This window comes from Pteronotus mesoamericanus, unplaced genomic scaffold, assembly GCF_021234165.1.
Source record: "Pteronotus mesoamericanus isolate MK-2021 breed Mesoamerican mustached bat unplaced genomic scaffold, CSHL_Meso_final scaffold_651, whole genome shotgun sequence".
Taxonomy (NCBI): Eukaryota; Metazoa; Chordata; class Mammalia; order Chiroptera; family Mormoopidae; genus Pteronotus; species Pteronotus mesoamericanus.
Genome location: NW_026555325.1, coordinates 2,444,093 through 2,463,909, shown reverse-complemented (window position 1 = coordinate 2,463,909; position 19,817 = coordinate 2,444,093).

Here is a 19,817-nt window from a genome sequence, read left to right as displayed (position 1 = left end):
TTAGTATTTTTTGGACCCTCTTTTTTCTCAGAACTTTGAAGTCAGTGCCATTGTCTTTGACATTGAATAATACTTAGAGAACTGTCAATATCATGTTGACAATGATTTAAATCCTCTGCTTGGGTATCTAAAAATAACCTATCTGTTCCTGATCTCTTACAGATTAACTAGGGTATGTTTTTCTAAAAATCTTTTAGGACAAAGTTTTCTTAAAAACAAGACCCAGAGATTCTACTTCTGGGAATTTATCTGAAGAAACATGAAACACTGATTCTAAAGAACATAAGCACCCCTATGTTCATTGCAGCATTATTTACAATCACTTCAGTATGGAAACAGCCCAAGTATACATCAGTAGATGAGTGGATAAACCAACTATGGGACATTTACACAATGGAATACTACTGGGCCATAAGAAGAAGAAAATTTTACTTTGTGAGAGCATGGATGGACCTGGAGAACACTATGCTAAATGAATTAAGCCAGTCAGAGAAAGACAAATACCACATGATTTCAGAAATATGTGGAATCTAATGTAAACACTGAACTAACAAGCAAAATAGAAACAGACTCACAGAGAGCAGGTTGACAGCTCCAGTAGGGGTTGGGGGTTAGAGGCAGTGGGATTGAGAAAAAAGGAGAAAGGGCTCATGGACATGGATAACAGTGCAGTGATTGCAGTGGGGAGGGAGTTTAAGGGTAATAAATGCTAATGGAAAAAAAACAATAAAAATTAAAATGAACACATAATTATGTTAAAATTAAAACACTTATTATCATAGGTTAGTAAAATAGCCTTTAAATACATATATATGGTTTAAAAAATGATCTTTTGATAAGAATTTATTTTTTGAAATATTTAGAAATTAGGGATTTTCTTGTGTTATATTTTAAATGTTTCTTTTTTTAATTTTATTTTTTTGCGTTATCTACCAATTAACATTGTGGTGTATTGTCTGTTGAATTTCTTTAACTTACTTATACTATTTTTGCTTTTTTTGTATTTAATTTGTTTATATCATGTTTTTATCTATGTCAATAATTTGAAAAACAGAAATGTTTATTCTAGTATTTTCTCTCTTTAATTTACTTAATTCCATAATAATGTTCTTGGTTTTCTAGGTAACTTTGTATTTCTCTTTTTACATATTACTTTTGTAGTTTATTATGTTGTTTTTGAGTTCTAGTTGCCTTAAGATTTTAAAATATGAAACAATTGGTAGAAATTTGGTTGTAATTCTTGAATTACAGTTTCACCTATCATGAGTTTGTTTTGTTTTTTGCATGCACAGTGCATTTGTTATGGTAATGCTGGATGCTATAATATATATATTTTTTCAATCCATAATGTTTCACAAATGAAAGATGTTTATCTTGTATATGGATGTTCCTGAGAGTGGGCAGCTCTCCGTCAAGTTTATTTTCCAACAATCCAGACCCTTTCTTGTAGCTCTACCATTTTCAAAACATAGCTTTCAAAGTCAACATATTAGTCTGTATCAAGCTGGTAAAAGACAGACAACCATATTGTATTTCATGTGGACTGTGGATTTTTTTTGATGGGTCAGTTCTTTCTTCTTCCTTTCCTTCCTCTCCTTTCTTTCTTACTTTATCTCATCTCCCTTCCTTCCTTCCTTCCTTCCTTCCTTCCTTCCTTCCTTCCTTCCTTCCGTCCTTCCTTCCGTCCTTCCTTCCATCCTTCCTTCCGTCCTTCCGTCCCAGTTGCTATGATTGCTTTATTTTCTGTTTTGTTTCTTTTTGGGAGTCTCAATCTACACAATTCTATTTGCCATGATAAATTGTGGTTAACTTTAAGACTCTCTCCCCAAAAGTATATTTTTCCTTCTGTTTTTGTTGTTGTTGTTGTTGTTCTTTTTCACTATGAGCTGTAGTGAGAGCTGGATATTTTGTATTAATTCTGTTTTTCTACAGACTGGGGAAATGGCAAAGAAATGGATAAACCCCAGCTGAGTTGGTGTGTTTTCTTAGTTGGAATAGTTCAAATCTATTTTCTCCCCTGAGACTTTTGTAAATGGGAGTAATGAAGTAATAGCATTTATTCCTCCTCACTGTGGCTAAGGTGAGCTTATTACAGCATTTCAATATGTTTTCCCAGAGTCATTGCACTTAATCAGCTGGGGAAGGGTGGAAGACACTACTCCCTTGGCAACACGTATTAAACTCTCGCCCATATTTTTGTCTTCATTATATAGCTCTCAAGCTCTTACATCTCTCCAAGGTGAGTTCCCTGTTTCATTTTTTTTCAATTTCCTATTATAGGGATTTACAATATTCTTTTCAGTATTCTTCCATCATAATCCAGAATTAAAGTGTCTCAATTATTCACGTTGTTTTTATACAGTCACATGAATCAAAATAACATGTCACCTTATTAAATATGGCAGCAAATAATAGGTTCCTGAAGATAACAAGCTCCCTTACTTTAAAAATAAATGAATAAATGATCTACCTACATCTCTAAAATAGGAAAAGTGGTTCCTAAACCATAATGCCCTCTAGTTAAGCATTTTAGTTACTTCTTTTGGTCAAAGCCATGTACAAAACTTAGGTCTTCCCTAATGAAAAGATTGCCTTGAATTAACTTAATAAAACCCTGGTTAAGCGAGAATTTTTACCTCAAAACTTTCCTTTTGGCAAGTGAATAATATTTATAGGTAAGACATTTATAGCCAAATTCAACTTATTAATAAAAACAGCAATCATGTCCCCAGATAAAGAATTACATAAGCAATGCTATTTCTTGATCATGAGAGATCATTAAGCTTAAAAATAGTTTAATAGTTGTAACTGACATATAGTGAAAATTCTGATAAAATATCCTAATAAAGCTGTCAGCCCTACAATTTCAGATACAGTGTTTATGCTCGTCACCATTTTATCCCCATGCTTATTATATCTCCATGTCTATTACGGTCTCTTGACTGAGGAGCAAATAAATAAAAGGATAAATGGGTGTACTTTCCTGCAAGAAAAGGGGGACAATGTGGTAGACGCTCAAATTTAGTCAATTCCCAAGATACCACTTCCAAATAGAGGCCCATGTTTAGAGGACACTACACAAAGTACTATTTTTTTTTTCTCCCAATGGAACTTGAAGTTTTTGAGTCTTCTTAATGAATTCAGGCCATTTAAAAATCTCAAAAAATATGCACCACATTGAAATTCTACCAAGTTCTAAGCAGCTACATTCTTTTTTCTTTAGCTCATCTCCTGATTACTATAAAATTTTGACAAGTAGTTCACACATTCAAAATTCTGGGCTCTGCTCCTCAGACTCCCCGGACCCTTTAATCATCTCAGCTCTGTCAGCTGTATCAGCACAGAACAGGGGAGCAGTAGCACAGCCAATGAGACAAAGTTTCCCAGCACTGCTTTCTTTCAAGCCTAGAGTGGCAGGCAGGATACAAAGCATAGCCACAAAGCTTCGGTGTCTTTTTCAAACACCGACTGAAACTTAATGAAAGGGGAAGGTTTCTGTTAAGCTGAAAAATCAGAGAAACAACAACAACAAAAAAAGTTTGAGACATTTTGATTTTAGAGGAGTCAGGAAATAGCAACTTTGAAAGGAAAGGATGTTTAGGATTTTGAATACATGGTCAGGTATTCAATCTGCAAAAGTTTGTGTGAGATTACCAAGAGGGAGAATGATATGATGCTTTTCATTTCTCAGCGCTTCATAGTTTATTCATCCAATACTTACAATTTTGTGAATTTTTTATTCATCTTCAATGAGCTAATAAATCACAAAAGAGACTGTCCATTTATTCATTCATTCAGCAAACTAGTGTAGAATCACTTTATTAGATACAGGCTAGGTATCAGGAAAGGATACATAGTTTGATGCCTACTTCATTCTATACAGTAAAATAAATCATACTAAAATATTTATCTATCATTGCTTAAAAAACATACAAAATGCTCAGCTTAAATATTTATACCTCATCTTTAGAATTGTGGGAGAAGATAAAAATAACTAACTAGAAAATATTATATGTAAAGATTTCAAGTTTTTCCAGGTTTCCCAGGGGCAGGTTGGCAGAAGGAAAAGAGAGTGTGTGAACTCTGATATTTGACTGTGTTTGCATCCCGGCTCTGCTTCTTTCACCTGTGCAAACGTGGCCAAAATTTAACTCCACACACTTCAATTTCATCATCCTGAAATATGAACAGCAATAGCATCTATGTGGTTTTTGTGAGGCTTACATCAAGTTAAGATACAAAAAGAATTTCGTGTATTACCTATCTCACTAAAAGTGGTATGTAAGTGGAAGCTATTATTACTTAAGAAATGTCATTTAAATGTTTGGTAAAATTCAGCCATGAAGCCATCTGTTCTTGGCTTTTACTTGGTAATTCTTCATTACTAATTTAATCTGTTTTTTTATATTAATTGAATTTATTTACTTATTATAGATTTACTTAGATTGTCTATTATTTCTTTCATAAGTTTTGGGAATTTATAACTTTATAGGAGATGTGTCTATTTCTCTCAGTTATTTAATATATTAACATACAACTCTTCATAGTATTCTTTTAAAGTCTCTTGTGATTCTGTAAGATCAGTTATAATGTCTCCTCATTTGTTGCTAATTCTAGTAATTTGAGTCTCCTATCCCACACGCCAACTCCCTCTGTGAGTCAGTCTATCTAGAGGTTTGTGAATTTTGTTGATCTTTTGAAAGAAACTGCTATTGGTTTTATCAATTTTCTATGTTGTTTTGTTATTCCCTACTTCATTAATAAATAATCTTTATTTGCTTCCTTCTGCTTGGTTTAGGTTTAGGTTCTCCTTATTTCTCAGATGATAAAGTGGAGGGTTAAGTTACTGAGATGTTTCTTGTTTTTTTAAATATAACTTCTCTCTGAGCACTGATTTAGTTGCCTCCCATAAGTATTACTATGTTGTATCTTCATTTTCATTAGTCTTAAAATATTTTTTAATTTTTCCTTTTATTCACATGACCCAATGGTTATTAGGAGTATGTTTTTAATTTCCACATTTTTTTATTGTTCCAGATTAATTTGTTATTTCTAAATTTGTTATACATGTTTTACCATAAAAAATCCAATAAACAAGATAGAAAGAAATACTGAAAGATACTTTATTAACTGAAAGTAGACAACAGTAATAAAATGGTATCATGGTAAACATAATTATCATAGTAATAAATACATTAAATATAGATGGATAGTAACTAAAGGCATAAATTATCAGACTAGAAAAAAAGCAAGATATAATTTTATAATGTTTATGAGAGGCACTATAAATAAATATAAATACACTCTAATATTTAGGTAACTTTAAATATAGAGCCTTATTAAAAGAAAAGGATAAAAAATATACATTATACAAACCAAGCATGAGACAGATGTTATGACTTCATTAATATTAGATAAACTAGACTTGGAGACAAGGAGTATAATCCTAAAAAAGACCATTTATAATTATAAAAGGAAAAGTATCCTGTATATAAATGTGCATGCACTTAAAAAGAGAACTTCAAAATACATCAAGCCAAAGAATTAAAGACAGAACTAAAAGGAAAACAGGCAATTCCACAATGTATTTGGATATTTTAACACTTCTTACTAATTGATAGTAAAAAATAAATAAATAATTAAGTATACAGAGGATTTGAGTAACATGTGGGTTGTTCTAAGGTTGTTTCCTGAGAAACATACTCAGAGACACACATTCATTTACATATTTTTTTATCCTCACCCAAGGACATGCTTATTGATTTTTAGAGAGAGGGGGAAGGAGGGGACATAGAGAGAGAGAGAGAAACATCGATCAGGTGCCTCTTGTACGTGTCCCGACCAGAGACCAAACCTGCAACCTAAGTATATGTCCTGACTGGGAATTGAACCCGTGGCCTTTTGGTTTATGGGAGGACACTCCAACCAAGTGCGCCACAGCACTTAGGGCTGTGCACAGAAATATAACGAAGAATACTTTTGTAAACTTTAAAGAAATGAAAAAAGCAGAACTGAGCTGAGGGACAACTTACCATATTTTGCCATGTATAATGTACCCTTTTTTGCCCAAGCTTTTGAGGGAAAAATAAGGATGCACATTATACATGGGTAAAATGATTACATACCATGGGTATAAAAATGGTTATAATAATCAGTGTATAATGTCAAAACATGGATGCACATTATACATGGGAGCACATGGTAAAATATGGTAACTGCTAAAGTATAAAACTATATAAATTGTGGTTTTGTTGTAAAGATAAATATTAAAGTCCAGAAATTGTCGGTACATATGCAGTCAATAAATATTTGACATGATGCCAACTGTGCACTAAAAATCTGTGCATTTTATTAGATGTAAAGTAGCTCAATTTAAAAAGAAATTTAATACACTACTTGAAAATACAAAACTAAATATAAATCCTCATAAATCAGAAATTAAAACAAAGACAGCAGGATGAAGTCATGGCTTAAAAAGCACTGAATCTGTTTAAATATAGAATTAACATTAAGTGATTGTAGAAATTATGATTGTAGTACAGAATATAAATTTTTAAAATTTGATCATGAAAGTATCACTATACATGATGGGGTCAGGAGTAGGAAGAGAAAGTTTAAGCACATTTATTTCATCAGCTTTTATCATATACATAATGTTCTAATATTTGTAGATAATCCTTTGGTACCAATCTCAACAGGATGCTTGTGGATATATGTATAGAATGCAGTTTTTGGTCAAAAAGTTTGAAATAATATCTTTTTCTATTTATATGTGTATACACATATCTATATGTAAACTAAATATGAAGAGGAGATACAAGGATGTACTTATGTTTAAGTATCAAGCTCAACCACTAAAGGTGTGCATTAAAACTTGTAAAGAATTTTTAATGAATATAAAAACTGAATATTTAAATTAAGTAGTGAAACAAAGGTAAAAAAAGAAACCCCAGAAAGCAGAGATATTAACAACAAAAGTTACAAGAATATGAGTATATTTAATATTTGAAATAATGCTTGGCACTGGTATAAACAAAAGGATTTCTCACATCCTGAGCTACATCGGTGTATGTGAATATTACAAGAGGTTCTGGCAGTATGACTGAGCTCTGGACTCCCAGTCCCTGGAGGCTCTGTTACAAGTTACGTATTCCATGAAGAAAAACCCTAAGGGGCCCATCCTGTATCAGGATATAAAGTGCATTAATTGACTATGGCCATGAAGGTAGGATGATGATGTTTCATACACCTGGACAGGTGGCACTCACTCCAATATAGTTCTCAGAGAAGGAAAATTAGTTGTGAGCTGTGAAGACATGCCAAGGTGTGCCAACTAAATAAGATGTCTAATTTTCATTTATTTTCATCTTTTATACTCTATTTAGAGCATTTGTTATTTCTTTTGTTGAAATTATCATCTTGCATGCATCAGAGAAAGACTGTCTGGATTTATCTATTCCCAGGAATGTCATTTCTCTTCAGTTGTTCTAATGGTGATGACTGCTCTTTTTTTTTTTTAAAGAACATTTATTTGAAGAACCCTCTAGATCAATTAAATAAAAAATAAACTAAAAATGAGGCTTTTCACACTGTCTTTCTATTAGTCTTCTAGCATTAAACCAATAACCAGTTCTAAGCTTATAGTCAATGAACCCAGTTAAGCGTCCAATAATCATTATATAGATCATGTGAGATTATCTTTTTAAATAGTTACATATGAGGCAATTGATTAACTTTTGTCTCAATTACCTGGATTTATCCAAATAAATTGTTCAATTATATTTATTTGCCAATAATTTTAATTCAATAATTTTATAACATTAAACTAAGGGTTTACAAATCAGGAACTTTAGTTTTAAAATTAAAATCTTAGTTCTGATTCTTTGACAATTATATAATTGTCTTAATTTCCTTAACCACTCTGAATCTCATTTTAGTCATGTATACTAGAAAAATAAGGTTTTCATACCATTTGTTTATATGAAATGTATTTTTAAAATTTATTTTTCAATTACAGTTCACATATTAGTTTCAGGTATGCAGCAACATGATTAGACATTAATATATCTTACTAAGTGCTCACCCCAATAAGTATTGTATCCATCTGACATCACACAGTTGTTAAAATATTATTGACTATATTCTCTATGCTGTACTTAACATCTCTTTGACTACTATTATGACTCTCAATTTGTACTTTCTTTTTTTTTTGGAATTTTTATAAGAGTTAATTTGAACTGAACTGACAACCTTTGCCAGGGAGTAAGATCTCAAGTATTCCCTCAATTTGTACCTCTTAAGCCCTTTCAACATTTTCTCTTATTCCCTCCAACTTCCCTCTCATCTGGCAACCATGAATTTTTCTCTCTGTATCTATTTGTTTCTGTTTTGTTTGTTTGTTTTTAAGATTCCACATAAAAGTGAAATCATAAAATCATACAGTATTTGTCTTTCTCTGTCTGACTTATTTCACTTAGCATAATATAATTTTGGTCCATCCATGTTGTCCCAAATGGCAAGGTTTTATTACTTTTTTATGGGTAGGTATTATTTCTTAGCTATAATTTTTATTTATTCATCTATATCAACCTAGATTGCTTCCATATCTTGATTACAGAATGCTGAAATAAAACATAGGCATGAATATATCTTTTGAAATTACTGTTTGTGTTTTCCTCAGATAAATATGCATAAGTGAAATTGCTGGGTCCTAAGGTAGTTCTATTTTTAACTTTTCTGAGAAAACTTCATGCTGTTTTTCATAGTGGCTGCACCAAATTACAATCCCATCAACAGTGCATGAGTATTCCCTTTTCTCCACATGTTCTGCAACAATTATTTGTTGACTTTAGGAAGATAACCATTCTGACAGCTGTGAAGTGATATATAAATATGGCCTTGATTTATATTTCTCAAATAATTAGTGATGTTGAACATAGTTTCACATGGCTATTGGCCATCTGCATGTTTTCTTTGGAGAAATGTCTATTCAGGTCTTCTGCTCAGTTTTTAATCATATTTTTTATTTTTTGGTTCTAAATTTTATTAGTTCCTTATGTCTTTTGGATATGAATCCTTTTTTGATATATCATTGACAAATACTTTCCTTCATTCAGTAGATTGTCTTTTTGGTTTTTTTTTTTGATGGTTCCCTTCACTGTTCAGAAACATTTCAGTTGATGTAGTCCTATTTGTTTATTTTTTCTTTTGTTTGTCTTGTCTGAGGATATATTTCCCAAAAAATCTTGCTAAAAGTGATGTCAGAGAGTTTAATGCCTATGTTTTATTATGGGAGTTTTATGGTTTCATGCCATGCATTTAAGTTTTTATTTTGAGTTTGTTGTATATAGTGTAAAAGAGTGCTCTAGTTTTATTTTTTGCATGTATCTTTCCAGTTTTCCCAAAACTATTTATTGAGGAAAATGTCTTAACTCCATTGTATAGTCATGCCTCCTTTGTCATAGTTTGTTTGACCTTATAGATGTGCGTTTACTTCTGGGCTCCTTACTCTGTTGCATTGACCTATGTGTCTGTTTTTATGCTAGTACCATGCTGTTTTAATTACTACAGCTTTTTAATATAATTGGGCATTAAATAGTGTGGTACCTTCAACTCCTTTTCTTTCTCAAGTTTTTTTTTTTTTTGGCTATTTCAAAACCTATTGTGCTTCCATATACATTTTAGGATTATTTTTTTCTAGTTCTGTGAAAAATGTTTTGATATTTTGGTGGGGACTACATTGAACCTATAGATTGATTTGGTGGAATAGACATTTTAATGACATGAATTCTTCCTGAAATGAGTACAGTATATGCTTCCATTTAATTTTATATTTTTAAATTTCTTCGCTGTCTTTTTTTTCCAAGTACAAGTCTTTTACCATCTGGGTTAAAATTATTCCTAGGTATTTTTTTCTTGACCAATTGTAGATGGGACTTTTTTTAAAAGTTCTCTTTCTGATAGTTTATTATTGGTATATAAAAATTTAATCTATTTCTGAATACTAATTTTGTATCCTACATTTCTAATTTCATTTAAGTTCAAAATGTTTCTGTTTTCAAATATTTAGTATTCTGTATATGTATGTAGTATCTTGTCATCTGCAAATAAGAACTGTTTTTCTATTTCATTTTCTATTTGAATGCCTTATTCTTTTTCTTATCTAATTTCTATGGCTAGGATGTGCAATAGTATGTTGAATAAAAGCAGTGAAAGTGGACATCCTTGTCCTTTTGCTGATCTTAAGGAAAACACCTTTAGCTTTCCAATGTTGGGTATGATGGTAGCTGTGGGTTAGTCATACTTGGCCTTTATTACGTTGAGGTATGTTTTGCCTATCCCCACTTTGCTCAGTTTTTATCATAAATGGATGCTGGATTTTGACAAGTGTTTTTCCTGCATCCATTGATAAAATCTTATGATTTACATGGTGTATCACGTTAATCAATTTGCAGGTATTGAATCAACATTTCACCCCAGGATTAAATTTCACTTAATCATGATGTATGATGTTACCAATGTACTGCTGAATTGGATTGCAAATATTTTGTTGAAGATTTTTGCACCTATGTTCATCAGGGATATTGGCTCTGTGTGTGTGTGTGTGTGTGTGTGTGTGTAATATGTTTGTCTGTTTTGATATCAGTATAATGCTGGCTTCATAAAATGAGTTTGGGAGTTTTCCCTCCTTTTTGATTTCTTTTTGGAATAGTTAGGATAGGTATTAATCCTTTGAATGTTTGGTATAATTTCCCTGTGAAGCCATCTGGTCTAGGGCATTTTTTTGTTGGGAGGTTTTTTGTTTTGTTTTGTTTTGTTTTTTTAAAATATTATTTCAATTTTAGAAAAGGGAAACTGAAAAAAAAGACATGATGGCTCTAAAATTTTCTACTCATCGGTGACATACATGATTCTGCTCGTATTTTATTGATCAAAACTAGTTATGCTTAAGACTAAAATTAATAAGTTTGAGTGTATACTCTTCCCACAAGAAAGGGTAGAGATTGTTTTGTATTATGATATAACATGGGCTCCATGATTTCCTCCTTTTCAATAAAAATCTTATGGATTAAATAAGTACTAAAATATTACTAAGAAACTAAATTCATGTTTTACTCTGATTTTAGTTAGTGGTAGTTTCCAGTATTTTTTTTATTGTCAAGTTTAACCTAAATACATTAAAAACTCCCTCAAGTTTCTGGCTTATCCATCTAGATATATAAAGGCTTGAATACTGTCATTATTATGATATTAAAATATTATCTTTAGCTTACATGGATTCTTACGCTACCAAAATTTGAATAACTACTGAAACCTGATTCTAAGGAGAATTTCTGAAGTCTAAAATATGTAAGAGTTAGGAAAATAATTAACTTTTAAAGGCAACTGAGAAAAGTAGACTTGTCAGTGCAGCAAGATCACTGCTGACATCTGCTGGACGGAAAATTAAGCAAAAATGAATTAGTTTGTGAGAGTTGTTGTGATTGACGTGTTGCATTCAAAAAGAATTTTCAGAACTGCCTATTTATTTTTGACCATCCAATTATGCTTGAAAGTCATTATCTTATGCTGTTACGATGATAGCTAGCCATGGCAGACTATTTAATAGTAATATTTTATTGAAAAATTTGACCAATCCCTCTGTCAGTATATATTAAGCATCTACCAATGTTTAAGCATGCCAAATGTTGTGACATGATAGGAAATGAAATCTTACAGCTTCCAATATTAAGGTTATTTATTGTACCTGAAACTACATTAACTGCTTATATGTTTCACCTTTTCTTATTGTCGGGAATTCTGAAGGTTCTGATATTTTGCTTTTCTTGCAAACTAACAAGTTAGCATGCCAGTTTCATTGATGCTGGTAGATTACATGAGACTCCGAGTTCAGTCAGAAATGTTTATTATGCAGAGTAACAACACTAGCTGGGTTGGCTAGAGTCGTTGCATGTTTTTACAGAGTGCCTCCAAGTCCCAGTTCCCACACAGCTATGTGAAGAGGAACAGAAAGCACTTACACATACTGTTGGTTTTAGTAGAGAACAAGAACACTATGATTAGATCCCTAATATTTCATAACAGGCAATAAACGTGTCCTTTGCTCCATAAGGAAATATTATCTTCATTATGTTTGACAGTAGGAATATTTGACTTTTGCTGTGGAAGGAAACACTATCTCGCTGTTCCAAGGCTGTTCTTCTCTATACAAACATCCTTAAAAATATAATTAAAAAAACAAAGGGGACTAACTACTTTCCTTAAACTGATATACAAAACATGAGAAGATAGATCCCTGGAAAATCATAACCCAACAATATGTGTCCTACATTTCTACTCTGTCTTGACATCTAGTGAATTTCCCCATGAGTACGCCACTCAGTTGGCCACTCTCATTAATCTGAAAAACATGGGTTGGAACTAAGTCCATCAATTTGTTTCATATATTATTTATAAGACTGCCATCTTTAGGACTCTAAGCAGCAGGAGAACAATCTGCAGTATTGACATTCACCCCAGCTGGACCCAAGTGGCTGAATAAATTCTACAAACATCAGTGTCTAACATAGACATCCATATTATTTTCTTTTTAAATCTCTGTGTTGGCTTTTATGCTTGGTCCAAAACCTTAATCCAGGTGCAATGAGATGTATCAATGATAAACAGACTCTATCCTGTACCATCGGGAGAAGTCTATGGTAAATTTATCGTGTGTTACAACTGTAGCCATTAAGTTGTGGCTCATTTGAATACATTCCAGAACTGAGGCAGTATTATTGATCATATCAGCAAAGTTAGGGGATAATTTCATACCATCTTTTCTAATTGGATGACTCCCATTGTAGGAATAACTACCCATAACATATGCATAAGTGATGAGTTATTTATCTCTCCAGGAATCTCTTCTGAATGGGTCATGACTGGCAGGTTGTGGTAATCTCTGCATCAGAAATATAGTCCTTTATACTGTGTCCACTCTATGATAGTGCATGTATTGCCCTATCTGGTATGATGATGAATTCAGGCAGCAGCGATAGCAATCTGAATAGTACAAGCTGGAGTAGCCTCATCAGAAAATGAACACTGTGTCTATGAGGTTTATTTTTCTTAATCCCTTCATCTTTTTTTACCTAGCCCTGCAGTCCCCCTCCCCTCTCCCAACTCTCAGTCTGTTCTCTATCCATGAGTCTGTTTCGGTATTGTTTATTTTGTCCATTAGATTCCAAATATGAGTGAAATCATATGGTACTTGTCTTTCTCTGACTGCTATATTTCACTTAGGATAGCACTCTCCAGGTCTGTCCATAATGTTGCAAAGGGTAAGATTTTCTTCTTTTTTTATGGCTAATTAAAACCCCATTATGTAAATATACCACAACTTTTTTAATTCATCCATCTGCTGATGGACATTTGGGTTGCTTCATAGCTTGACTATCACAAATAACATTACAATGAACATAGGGATGCATATATACTTCTGAATTAGTGTTTCAAGCTTTTTCAGATATATTCCCAGAAGTGGAACTGTTGGTCCATAAGGCAGTTACATTTTTAATTTTTTGCAGTAACCCTATACTGCTTTCCACAGTGGATGCAACAGCATAGTGATTACCAGAGGGAAAGAGGGTGGGGAGAGGTAGAAGAGGGTATGGGGACATAAATGGTAATGGAAGGAGACTTGACTTGAGGTCGTGAACACACAATACAATACACAGATAATGTATTATAGAGTTGTACACTTGAAATCTATGTCATTTTATTAACCAATGTCACCCCATAAAATTCAATAAAAAATAAATAAAAATTAAAAAAATGAAAAGTGACTCTGACCATGGACATCTACGTGAGCAACCAAGATGTAGCCATGACTTATTTTCACAGTTTTGTGCCCCAAATAGGGTTTACTTTAATCTGCCAGTCTGTAGTGTACTAAGTGGTAAATCAAACAGCTAGGCCATTAGCAAGAGCTCAAAAGGCAGTAAAAATATAAGAAGGTTCACCAAATATTACCTGCAAAACAGAGTAACTACATCCATTTTTGGTTCTTCAGAGGCAGTGCTGAGATACAACAGCTGCAGCACCAGCCCGATGGGTACCTCAAGTTTCAGCTTAGGTGTGTCATCACATCTAAGGCCCACAGGCACCGACAGTGCATTGATAGCACAACTGAGCCAGCAGTTTTGTTTAAATAGTGGGGTTGGGGATAAATATTTCCCCCCAAGTGATAGTTGTCAGGTTTAATGTAAAGGCAAAGTAGCTGTCCCAGGCCAGCCTGGCTGTGTTCTTAAATGGATCTGGTGATCCATTTGACAGTGAAGCTTGCTGGCCTTTCACACCTTGTTTATTAATGAATCTAGACTGATCCACACCAACATGGAAATATCAAGCTGGAGAATCATGAAGCCTCCATGAGTCCAGAATTCAGTAACAACAAGAACGCAATAGCAAGCCAATAATTGCTTTTCCACAAGAGTGAGTACTCCTGGTAGCCATGTAAAGGAGGCAGCAAGTCCAAACCCAAATGGAGGCTGCCTCTCTTTGTAAGGTGACCTAATCCACAAAATCATCAGTTGCAGAGACTTGTAGTTTAAAGAGTTGCTAGGGAAGTCCAAGCAAGATGAATAAAATGAAAACCATACCTAGGCACAACATAGCCAATCTGCTGAAATCATGAGATTAAAAAGAAAGTTTTTAAGGTCGTAAGAGAAAAAATGATATGTAGGGTAATAACAATAACATACTGGCCAACTTCTTGTCAGAAACAATAAAGGTCTGAAGAAAATGGAATGACTTCTTTAAAATGCTAAAGAAAATAATTCTATAGCTAGAAAAGCTATCCTTCAATACAAAGGGTAAAATGAAAACATTTTTAGGTGACAAAAAAATAGAGAGTTCATCTCAAGCATCTTGCATTGTAAGAAGTGCTAGGGAAAATTCCTCATTCTGATGGAAGAAGATACCAGATGATAACTTTACACTGTAAACAAAGGTCACTGTAAAGGTAATATAGAACACTAAATATAGTTTTTTTCTCTTAATATTTTATAAATGGCATATATTTAAAGCAAAACCTTGATACTGTACAATATGTGTATAATGTATGCAGATATGAATATATGGCAGAAGCACAAAAGGCAATGTGATAAATGGAAATATTCTATTGTTACAAAGTTTCTATAATTTAAACAAATAATTCTCACTAAAGCATGATAATTTCCAATTTATATTGTGATCCCTAGAACAACCACTAAAGAAAATAATGCAAGGAAGAATAGCAAAAAAGCCCAAAGAGGAATCAAAATAGATTTCTAAAAATATTTGTTTAACCCCAAAGCAGAAATGAATGAGGGAACAGAGTAACAAAACAAAAAGCAAAGCAAAAAAAAAAAAAAGAGATGAAGCAAATATAAAATAAATACCAAATGGGAGACAATATATATTAATATAAAAATAGACTATAATCTCCAATTAAAAGGCAGAAATTATTAGACTGCATTAAAAGTAAGACTCAACTAATTACTTCTCACAGAGATGTATTTTAAATATAAAGTTAGAATAATTGGTACTTGGTATTCTCTTTGACAATAGGCATGCTATCTTAGGCAGCTAAACTTAAGTCTTAAATTAGCCAGCAAATATTTACAGATAAAAAGTGTTGAGATTGAGGTGATGTCAGACTAGAATTTATTGTTGATGGTATTTTTACTTTTTATTATCACAACAGTGCAGTCTTAAGTCCTAAAAAGAAAAAGTGAAAATCCGAAAGACATTTTAAAAGAAATAAAAAATGGAATTGGTAACAAATTGCATAGGAAATGAGATGAAAGGGTAAAAAATAACTTAGGACTTATTACAGAGCATTTGAAATTAACATTTTACTGAGCAACCCTTTTTATTAATTCAGTGGTTGTCATTAAGGATGCAAATATAATTTTGTGTGTTTGATTTCCTTCTTTTCTTTTTTTTGAGTTGGCCTCAGTTAATGACAAATAGTTCCAGATTTGGTGGGAGAGCCTTAAATTGTGAGAAATGGTAGAACTCAAGAAATTCATGACAGAAGAATAATTGAGTTCCTACTAATTTTGTTCATAAAGTGTTTTTTTTTTTCAGCTAAATTTCCCCTTCTGGCACTATCAAAATGTTCAGCTGTCTTTTTCTCCTTCTTAATCTTACTAGTTCTTACATGTGATCTTATATGTAATGGAAAAGCTTATCTTGCTAGAGGGAGTAAAACTACAGATACATAATTAAGTTATAGTACAAAGAACCCAGTGTATCTGCCATCCCTATTCAATATACTGAGGTAGGCAGGTTACCACATTATGAGAATCTGGAGTAAATTCCACACACACATTCAGCTTCAGTATCTCTAACTTATGAATAAATGATACCTAAAATTAAAGCTGCTTTGATTTTTCCATGAAGCAGAATATTCATCTTTAAAATCACTCTAGAAATCTGCCTGGAGGGTTAGATTGATTTGAGAGCATGTTGTGTTCATTACCATTGTTTTTTGTTTGTTTTTAGCCAAGTCTCATGAGACTGTTTTCTGAACAGACTTCCTTTTAATGTCTATGGTGCCCCTAACTTTACATTAGCTTTATAAGCTCACAGCAGAATAAGAATTAGCCTCATGGGGATAACATCCCTGAAAGAAAAAAAGGCATTAATAATACAAATAAATTCCAACTGTCCTAAGTAGATAAGATGTGAAGAAATGTGTAGAAGGCTCAGTGTAGATTGAGAAAGAGACATCAAGCACATATAAGACTATTCTAGGAATGAAACTACCTACCATTCTCCATTTGAATACATGCCATTTTAAGACAATGATGTAGTGATTTACTAGAGCAAACACTGCAAGGTTGATAAGAGTTACTGTATCTTTTGAAAGTACATATTTGTAAGTCTCAAAACATGTATTTCATTACAGAGTTAGTTGAGAAAGCATCATGTAAAGTAATTCTACAATTATCCTCCCTTCCTAATTCTGCTGAGATGTTCTAGGCTAAACCAAAGAGACTTCATGTTCAATGGTAAATATAAAATATTTTGGAAGGCAAATTTGTTTCCAGAGAGTTAAAACGTACAGCCTTGAATAAAATACATTTTTTGAATAATCATTGATTTTTGTTTCTCAGGTTATATAGTTCTTCATTTGGGTGGAGTATCCTACATATGTAGCTGCTTACCTATTTAATCAACTCAAGGCACCAGAATCTTGATTCTTAATTTTATAAAATGGTTTTCATTCATACCATAAGAAAATATCAAAAGCTCTTTACTTAGGGAATGTATCAGAGGACAAAAGGAGGACAATAAGAGCTATATAATATTTTAGTTAAACACATATTATAATGAACTTTAAAGAAATTCAGTGGCTTTTGATGTGTATTTGCAATTCTAATTATGACAAAGTTGATTAAAACATCTCTGAGATGGGATAAGGGACTAGCTCTCATCTTCTCTGGGTTCTCTTTGGGTGAGCTCTGATGTCTGCTACTTTCTTGGGTCATAATGACTTATTTTGTTTCTACTTTTGCTTATGAGACAGCCTTTATCAATTGCTTTCATAGAAAGTATATTTTACTTCCATAGATTCTACTCAATGCTAGCTTCGTATTTTTCATATAATCAGAAATAGCTGTGGACTCTTGCAAGCCTCAACTCTCTACCTGAAGCTGTGGCTACACTCTGTCATCTGTCTCCTCTCTGTGAAATCACTATTATCCCAGGCGCTGTTGAGATGAGAAGGGCATTTCAAAACCACTTCAGGGGAAAGAGTAATTTTCTGCCCAGAGACTTTATAGAAAATGTTCTGCAATCTAGTTAAGCTAATATAATATGGTTGTTCTCAATTATGAAGTTCTATTTGGTTCATCCTAGGAAGTCTCCAGGAGGTTGAGAGCTATAGTTAGCTCCCTTATAGTCTCTTTACCAGGTAGTAGGATACAATGAAAACAAATTGTGCTATACATATCAAGGCTATTATCAAGCACAAAAACTATGTACAAAAAATAATCATAGAACATGTTCAGGTATACTGATGTAATCCCAGCCTCCTGTTCATTTCATTGTTCCCACATCACATTACATGATCACTGGGGACAAATGTGACATCATTCTACAGGCAGCATTGACTTAGTAAGTCAGAGCAAATATCAACATTTTCTGAATGGTGCTTGTGATCGTTAACTTTACGTGTCAACTTTACTAGACATAAGGTGTCCAGACATTTGGCCAATCATTACTCTGAGTGTTTGAGTGTTTCTGTGAGGGTATTTTTGGTCAGTTTAACATTTATTTATTTTTTAATTTTATTTTAATTTATTTTTTCAAATACATTTGTCTCTGCCTACCCCCCACCACTTTCCCTTGCCAGTTTAACATTTAAATCAATAAACTCAATTAAGCAGATTGCTCTCCCTAATGTGGGTAGGCCTCATAACGTTAGTTGAAAGCCAGACCAGAACAAAAAGGCTGACCTTTCCCCAAATAAGAGGGAATTCCTTTTAACTGCCTCTGAGCAGAGACATTGGTTTTATCCTGACTTTGGACTCAAATTGAAACATCAGTTCTTCCTGGGTCTCAGGCTTGCTGGCCATCAGACTAGAACTTACAGCTTTGATTCTCCTGAGTCTCCAGCTTGCTTCCTGCAGATCCCAGAGCTTGTGAGAACTGTCTGGTGCTTTAGCTAATTCCTTATAATAATTATATATTATAACCTCTTATTGGCTCTGCTTTGCTGGAGAGTGCTAATACAGTGGTACAATGCAGGTCTAATTACAGAATCCTAAATTTAAGACAACAATTTGTAGGGCTGAACCTACTGAGTTTCCCAATTTTTACTTTGTTTTTACAAAAAGTGTTGGAGTGGGACATATTGCTGTGAACAAGCTCTCTCCCCCACACCTACCTTAAATGCCCCTCAGTTTCCTGATGAAAGTACATTTTATTATCCAGTATGCTAACTTTTAAGGACTCTGTTGATTGGAGATAAAGATAATAGAAGTTTCTGAATTGGAGGCTTACAGGACTACAGGCTGGTATATTCCCAGTAGAGGAACTCATTCTCTGCCTCTAGATTATAGATTAAAAATAACACATACAGAGATAGTCAATACTGAGATATTTTAAAATTAAATACAGACAATAATTAACAAAACAGGCCTCTTACTGCAGGTGCATAGGCAGTTAAACCTTTTCCACATAAGCCAGAAATTCCCTCTCAACAGCAGGATCTTGAAGCCTATTTCATTATTCTATGTCCTGTATTATGGGGCTATCCAAGAAAGATGACATTTTATATTTTGTATAAGACCAAAACTTCAGATTCAGGCTCTATTATCAGCACTTTTAAGAATATTTAGAGACAGGTGTCTTTGTGACACCCTCTTACAGGCTTCTATTCAGAATCCCAGCTCACAAGCATTTCTGACGATACACCATTTAATGGCCCAAGTGTAAAGGCATTTTGCAATATTCCATGAAAGGAAATTTCATGGCTTCTGGGTTCTTTTGAATATGTAAATACACAGACACAAAACACACTCATTCCATATTATCCCAGTCTGTCAGCTGGATAGTTCTTTCTTGAAAATTATCCCAAGTACTAAACACTCTCCTTCACATTCATATTTATTCTTTTGGATAAAAAAATAATATATAATTCTCAGTCTCTTTCATTACTTCAAGAAAATATGACAGGGCACGGGGCTGGTGCCCATTGCCTCCTGAAACCCTGACATGTAGCTAGGATCATCAAGGGACTAAAATAGCTTCTCTTTTGATATTAGCCTTTGTATTTATTTTTTATT